The following is an 8,467-nucleotide window of genomic DNA, read 5'->3' on the forward strand; positions in this document are numbered from 1 at the left end:
CCGGCTCATGGCTGGTGAGCACAGTGGCAGTGGTGGGAGCCTCTCCTGCCTCTGCAGCAGCGCTAAGGAGTGGTGAGCCGAGTGGTAAGGAGCAAGCAGGTGGGCAGTAAGGAGTGAGCAGACAGGCGGTTAGGAGCAAGCAGCAAATGGTTAGAAGTGAGGGGTCCCGGATTGTGAGAAGGCACAGGCCAGGCTGAGGAACCACCCCCACCTCCTTGCACGAATTTCATGCACCGGGCCTCTAGTAGAACAAAGAAACAATAAAGAATTCTCTCTTGCAATACTAAATGTAAACTAGGCTAAATTCCTCTTAATTTGGAATGGTGTAGCCCATAAGCAAAGTTCTTGATACCACTTGGTTAAACACATAAATAAAACTAAAAAACCTGTTTAGTCAGTTCACATCAGATCCTAGAGATATAATTTATTCCAAGCAAATTCTCCACATTGTTGGGATTTTGGAATTGCTTCTCTAATCTATTTAGCTAATTAGATCTTAATTTTGGACTGTAGCATTCAAACTCTTCAAAACGGAAATAAATGTTATTTGTAATTTTCTGTGCCAAATGCATAAAAAGGAAAAGATCCTATTTCTTTTCTTCTCATCATTTATTTAAAATATTTTTAAGTTTTGCAACATGATAATTTACTATATGCATACATTGTGGAATAATTACCACACTGCGGTTAATTAATATACCCATCAAAAAATACATTCATCATCTCACATAGGTACAATTTCATTTTATTCTATTGGAAAATATTTTGTGACTTCCCAAGGAGAAAATATAAAGTCAGAAATCTAGACGAATGCATTTGTAGAAAATTCTAAGTTAACTATATTACTAGAAGAAAACAATTGTATATGTTATTGAACATAATATACAAAAAGCATTTATGCTTTATTATAGAATACTTTGTATTTATAATATAATACTGACAAAAAATGAAGTGTAAAATATTTTTAAATTATATTACCAGGATCCAATCTCCCTGGTTTTAAAAAAAAATCCAATTAAAACAACAATAGAAAACTATAAATGTGTATAACCTTTTGCAAAGTCAAATAATATAATTTCAGCAAGAGTAAAATATTCCACTATGGTGGGGCAGTAGGAGTGTTGGCTCCCCCACCCTGCAGGCCTGTTCCATCTGACTCCATGCATGCCCATCCTACCCATTCTCTCGCAAAGGCTCTTTCTGCACTTTATGAATTTGGCCCAAGATGAGGCCAAGAAAAAAAAAAACAACAACACAAGTGTTTTTATATTTATTTTTATCCTTTCTGACTATGGCATGAAAAATAGTCAATGGGCAAACTAAGATATCAGTAATAAAGTAAAACAAAAGAAAACAAATGAAGAATACAACAATAATGCCTAAAAGCAAAGCAGAGTTACCCTAACTGAACTGGTCAGATCTCAGAGGACTTTTCAAAGGAATGCCTATGGATGATTAAAATTTGATTTCAATTATGCTAATTGTCAAATACCTAGAAATTAAGCCTTAAAAATAAAAACGCATACACTGCATCTAAAATGTGCTTTTGAAAACCAGTTCACCCACTTACTAATGTGACTTTAAATGAGTTAACACTTCTGTGTTACAATCTTCTCATGTTAAAATGAGGAAAAAAGAACACCTACATCACAGAGTTGGTACTAGATGACCCATAAAGCGATCTTAGGGGAGCTCCTGGTTGAAAGTATACGTCCGATATATTTTAGCTATAACCATTATTGTTTTAACTATAAGCTTGCAACTGTATTAAAAACTTCCTAAGACTTGTCACAAGTTGGCTTTAATACATTTTCAGAGGTTAGCAATAACCTCTGAATAGTGTTTGTGTGTTCATGACCTTTTATTGCGTCCCTTAATCAATAAACATTTCTAATTAAAATTTTGTTAAAAATGCAGGCATTATTTTATACTTATATTTTTGCAAGGTAAAGACATATGATCTGTCATGGATCTCTTTTTTCTTATCTTTAATCTGTCTTCATATCATAAAGTGCTTGTTTTAGACAAATGTTTATGAGAATTATATTGTAAAAGTCAGAGTATTTTTCTTTTTTCTTTTCTTTCTTTTTGCTGCAAAAAGCTTTATTGTTTCATTTGGTCCAATGCATGGGAGAGGGCTCCAGGGAGGCTCAAAAAATGGCTAGTAGTTTCAGGGAGAGGCTCAGGTAAAAGCCAGACACCAGGGGGATGCAGAGGGACCCCTCAAAGGCCTCTGGGCTCCACAGGCTCCTAGTCCCCTTGAGGGGGAGCCTTTGGAAGAGATACCCGCCCCGCCCAGCCCGGGGGCCGCCAGCCTGCGGAGGTGAGTCAGGTGTCGCCCATCTTCTTGATGAGTTTCACCTCCTCACCCTGGAAGTGGTTCTCCAGGAAGCCTCAGAGCTGAGGGTCTACGCAGGTAGAACCAGGGCCTGCGGCTCCAAAAGGGCCTGAGCCACATCTTCACGGGGAAATAGAAGCCCAGAGAGAGGTAGGTGTCAGGCCCGCAGGTGCAGGATGGCCAGGCAGTTGACTGCAGCCTTCAGCTGGGTGGGATAATTCTGACGAATTTGGGAGCTCATGGTTGTTCGGCAATCATGAATTAAGGTAGAAAAACAAAACAAAACAGTGTGTTGGCCGGTCTCAGAGGTGGTTTGCAAGGTGGTGAGCAGATAAAACGTGGAGGCTGGAAGAAGCGGTATCCCTGGTTCTGTTCAGTCCAAACACTGTTGAAGCAAGAGACAGTTCTGAGACCACTGAGGACACTCAAGTCAGGGTATTTCTAATAGGTAAAAGGAAATAAAGAAAAATGAATAGAGGAACAACAGGAAATAATACAAGAAGGTGAAAAAGCAAGAAGATAAATGAAAGTTTTGGAGAAAGAATCAGATTGGTGTTTTAATTTCTTGTAATTTGGGACACTATAACCCTATTCCCAGTAGGTGGTGCTGGAGTATACGTATTTTAATCCAAAAAAGGCTGACTGGGTTCCTTTTCTCCACATACAAAAAAAAAAAAAAAAAAAAAAAAAAAGAACAAAACAAAAGTAACCTACAGCCAATCAAATACGTGTGTTGAGCATTAAATTAAATTATATCTTTAGCCATATTATTAAAAAAGAGACTGTTTGGAAAATGGTGCTGTTGTGAGGAAATGCTGGAATGCCAACATGCATTACGATCCTCTCAGTACTTTCCTCTGAGGTTTATATCCCTATTTGTAAGAGATGTTCTCCGTGGCCACTTTATAAGGGCAAAGACATTCTCAGTTCCACATAATAAATGCAACATGAAAGGAGCTGTATGGAGGCTCACTTCCCCAATCTATTTCTCAGACTGACATACAAAAATGAGAACAATAACATTTCGATGTAATATGCTTTTCGTTAAAAACACACAGACAGGCCCTGGCCCATGGTGGAGCATTGGCCTGTGCCTGGAGACGTTTCAGGTTCCATTCCAGGTCAGGGCATATGCCTGGTTTGCTGGCTCGATCCCCAGTAGGGGGCGACATTTCTCTTCTCAATGACCTTTCTCTCCTGCTCCCTCTCCCGCTCTCTAAAATCAATAAAAACATATTAAAAAATAAAAACAAAACACCAACAGTTTAAAAACAAACTTCTACATATCTCAACTAATTAGTACAATTATACCTCTCCAAGAAACTAAAGTCCTGATAGAACTAACAGCCATTCCATTTCTGCCAGATTTAGTCTCCAAGAAACACTGATTCCTTAAAGTGTCATCTGTGTGTAATCCATGACGCTACACAATAGACTTTCTAGTATGTTGAGAAATGATTGTAATTTTTCAGTACAATAACTTTAATTATAAATGAATATTAGACTGGCATTTATAAAAAGTAAACACAACTCTCCATTGGTTTGTTAGCAGAAGCAACATTCATCTCCCTGTATTGTTCCTGGCAAGGTCTTTCCATGTGAGCCTCATCTGCCTATGGAATCAAGAGATGATTTCATTTCTTGAATTTCCTGAAGGCCACAGCTGGGTAAAGGGCTTAGAAAGATTGTCAGGGAACATAAGCATCTGCATGTGTAGCAAAGCATAATTTTTAAATAAATGTGTGGGGACATTTGTAATTTGAATTTCCTTTCTTCTTCCGGTTTCAGATTTCAGGAATAAAACACTGTGGTTGTACACTAATAAGATTATGAAGGTTCGGCCACTGATGGGAGGATTAGGGCGCTCCTCAGTCACCCACAGATTGGCTGGTGTGTTAATACTGGGCCTTTTCCTCCTTTATCAGGTATTTCTGGTTATGAGGGAAGGGTACTCCCGTAAAAGCTGTGAGACAGCATAATGGATTGAGATATTAATTTGTCTTTTGTCCTCAGTGCACTTTTTCCCACTTACCTGTTGCACTCTCTTGCCTCCTAGGAGGCTTTTGCTGTAGGACAGGAAAGATAATTGTTTTCCTGGTATTACTGGAAGGAATTATGCCTGGAAGGAGAAAAGGAGATAAGCACTTTGTAGAAAAGAGGAGGAGGGAGGGAAGGCATCCTCCAGGAAATTGGGAATGGGAAGGAAGATCTGGAAATTTCCCAGCAGAAACTCAAGGCTCTCAGATTTCAGTAACCCTTAGAAGCCAAGACAGGGTGTCTCAGAGGTAACCGATGAGTGAAAGATCAAAAGGCTTCCCCAGAATGCCTTGTTTTTCATAAGACAGAAGTGAGTGAGAGAGGACCCACGTCTATTCAGAGTGAATTATCATGGGGTTGGACCTCAGAGAAACATTTACGTTTCTTTTTAAAATAAATATTCTTTCTGAGATTATGGAGTAAGATTTTTAGTTCAAGTTTGGTTTCCCATTTTGAGATTTATTATTAATGTAACTAACTATCCCTCTCAACAAAGGAAAATAATGTTTCAAAGAAAATAAAAAATGTGAGGAGAGGAAATAAAAACAACTATTTTTCTTTTTTTTTTTTTAATGTTCTTGCCTGGGGAAACATACTGACTAGTGGATCAAATGAGAAAATAAAAATTCGAGGAAGTATCATCATTATGTAACAGACCAATTCTTGTGAGATGGGAATTGGAGAGGAGTAGAATCTGTGGATTTTCTTCTTCTTGTTACCTGCATGTGTGCACTGCAACAAGTCAGGTTTGGGCTCTTATAATGTGAGTCAAAAAACACCCTCATAGCTGAGCGATGCCATGAAATAGAGAAGTTAGCATTTGCAACTTTCTGTGTCAGGGTAACAAGGAGGTGACGAATAAGAACAGAGATAAGAACCTACTCCTTTAGCTCATTAAATTCTCCCCAAACCTGCCTTATTTCAGTTCCTTAAACAAAGAAGGTGTGTGTAGCTTGTGGTCGAAATCCTCAGTAGTTAACTTTTGCTTCTTTCATTCTGCCTCAACTGGAGCTAAGGCCAAACGGGCAAGTACTTTCACCATCTCCTTTTTAAAGGAGAGGCAGGTGTTTTCCCTTGCAGTTTGCCCTTTGAAGAACCCCAGCATTATTCTATGGGGTCCTCCCTCCCACCCCGTTCTGGCCTCAGACTTTGTTTCATGTCCCAAGAGCGGGTGCAGTACTGACCGCTCTGGATTGCTTTCTCATCGCGTCAAGCCTCTCCTCGCCTCTCATGCTTGAAAAAGACGATTGTTAAATTGTATTGACATTTTTCAATGTGCTTCACCAAAAAAAGATTTTCCTGAATACCAAATCGGCTATCTTGATACTGCTTCCCATTAAACACACCTGAGTCAGCCTTTTGCCCACATCCCTCACCCAAACTAACATTATTAAAAGATAATGTTCAGAAAAAAGTAAAATCTTGACTCTTATATAATATGAAATGAATACGTAGTAAAGAATGCATTTTATTCATATGAGATGTTAGACAACAAACTTTCAACCGAGGCAATTTAAAGACCTACTTTACTGTACTAAGGGATTCATGAATCAGGCAGCTTCAATCCAGCAACCAAAAGGGTGTTCCTGAGGGGTTAGTCCTTAAGGGCCATATGTAAGCTTCCTGCCACATGAGAACAAAAGACCAGGAAAACTTGCTAGATACCAGGAATCAGACCATATAAGGAATGGAAACTGTCCTAAAGACACCTGATCGCACACCTGCATTCCATCCTCATCCATCCTCACTCCATCCATATTCCAGGCCCATGGACTCAGCCCCCAGACCCACTGAGGACAACAGCTTCCCGCTGGTGACTGCAAATTAGGATGACATTTCAGCTCCTTCATCGACCCAATGTCCCCTTGCCTCAAGATTCTGTACAAAGGATATCCCATCCCCCACCCCCTTTCCTTAAATAAATTTAATGTTTTATCCACTGTCTGAGATGGCTATTCAGCCTTCCCATGTACCACCATGTTAACCTTTCACAAGAGTTGTCCAAAATGTAAGGTTTATATAGGAAGAAGGATGGGACAAAATAAAATATTATCTTCAGACCAAGACATATGTTGGGAAGAAGGGAATGCCAAGACCTTTTATCGTGCAGATTGCATCTTCTTTCTATGGTGAGGTACCAGAATGGTTGGTTAAAATTATATTTTGGGGATAGAAATAGCAATTAGCCTCAGGTATTAACTCTAGCTTTAGTATCATGGGCTTTAGCACCAGTGACACCATTTGGGGCTGTGGTTTTCTCTTAAACAGAGAGAACCAAGTATATATTATAACCGGTTCAGAGAAAGGCCAAAACACGCATTTCTAAGGAATAATGGAATGTTGCAATAAAGAATTCTAATATCATAATTTTGTGACCAAACATATGGAACCTTCTTCCATCTGGTATCTGACCCTGCTCTAGTGATTAAACCATTTTGCAGTTTAAACTCTTACCCTGTCTACCTGAAGAACTGCATTCTTTGCATTATCCATTTCCAGAATAGAAAGTACTAGTAAAAGGCACTTGTTTTACTAGTTTGTTTTGCAGACTCCAGGGGAAACTGAGGTATTGGCCCCTGCCTGCCACCCCCTTCCCTCCTAACCATGTCTTACGACTTCAACTGTTGGCCACATCCAGTTGATGCCAAAATTTCTGTTCGGGTCTGAGTTCCAACCTCTCAAAATAAAAAAAAATGAGTTTGCGGACAAATATGGTTGGCAGATGTAAAGTTTAGTGAGAGAAGCCAGTCCTGGAAAAGGTGCAGCTGAGGTTTCAAAAGCAGGCCAGTGTCCAGAGCTCCCATTCCATATTGCAGTTGGATGCAGTTTAGCATCCAAGCTAATTAAAGTCCATTCGTCCATGTGTGCAGTCCTACATGGCCATAAGCCATGTGGGCACAGGGGAGCACATCCCCTACCACAGAAACCAGGAACCCAGGGCACCAGAGAGAGGGAGAGAGAGAGAAAAAACAGCCTGCTTTTTTTTTTGGTCTAGGGATAGATACATGCCTTGCTAGCTCCTGATTGGCCCTTTCAAAGAATTCTGCCTTAGTAACATTCTTGGGATTGGTTATATACCTCACTGCCTTGTGATTAGTACTCTCTGCAAGTTGCCTGTTTTAGTAACATCCCTACATTTTATTTTATTTTATTTTACTTTTTTAAATGTTTATTGTTGAAAGTATTACATATGTCCTCTTTTTCCCCCATTGACCCCCCTCCAGCCCACCTCTGCCCCAGGCCTTCATTTTGAAGCTCAAGGCTCCAGCACGTGCCCTTCTTTCCCCGCCCAGCCGGGTCAGGCTCTAGGTCATTCTGCCTGTCTCTGTGGTTTTTCTCGGAACAGGGCACGGTCAGCAAGTTGTGTTCTGCCTGCATCTGCAGTGCTCCAGTTCCCAGGCCCCATAATCCTGTCCCTCTCTACCTAGCCCTCTTCTGTATCCTCACAGTGACTCTACCTGCTGACCAGGCGCCAAACACACCTACCCATTGTTCTCATCTCACAACCCCAGTTCCTGACCACTGAGTCAGCAGAAACCTCAAAATCCAGTTACTCCCACCAATGAATAATGAATAATGCAAGTTTATGGTCTTGTTTTCCCAGCAACTCCACCTCACAACTCTTCCCTTTACCAGTGGTTCTCAACCTTCTGGCCCTTTAAATACAGTTCCTCATGTGACCCAACCATAAAGCTATTTTCGTTGCTACTTCATAACTGTAATGTTGCTACTGTTATGAATCGTAATGTAAATATCTGATATGCAGGATGGTCTTAGGCGACCCCTGTGAAAGGGTCATTTGACCTCCAAAGGGGTTGCGACCCACAGGTTGAGAACCACTGCTAACCCATGCTCAGTGAGTCTCATGCCCATAAGCAATTTCAACAAACTGATTGCAACTCCCAAGGCCGCACCAAAAAATGGTCACCAAAAAGTCCTGGTAAGAGTTCAGAATACTTTAAGCAATAAAACGAAAAATAAAATAAAATTAAATTAAAAAAAAGAGTTCAGAGAATGAAATATGTACCAACCCCAGTGTCTTCTTGTTTGAAATACTCGTTGGCATCCAATTAAAAACAGCAGACAAAGATG

General features: G+C 40.2%; 1 long non-coding RNA gene across 1 annotated transcript; it reads right to left on the bottom strand.

Moving 5' to 3' along the window:
- Positions 1–2,505: 2,505 nt before the first annotated feature.
- On the bottom strand, positions 2,506–6,841 carry LOC107185090. The gene is made up of 3 exons (XR_001516010.1): positions 5,560–6,841; positions 4,371–4,457; positions 2,506–2,723 (listed from the first exon to the last, which is right to left on the bottom strand). It is a non-coding gene; the product is annotated as an uncharacterized LOC107185090 (long non-coding RNA).
- Between the last annotated feature and the right edge of the window lie 1,626 nt (positions 6,842–8,467).

This window comes from Myotis davidii, unplaced genomic scaffold, assembly GCF_000327345.1.
Source record: "Myotis davidii unplaced genomic scaffold, ASM32734v1 scaffold228, whole genome shotgun sequence".
Lineage (NCBI taxonomy): Eukaryota > Metazoa > Chordata > Mammalia > Chiroptera > Vespertilionidae > Myotis > Myotis davidii.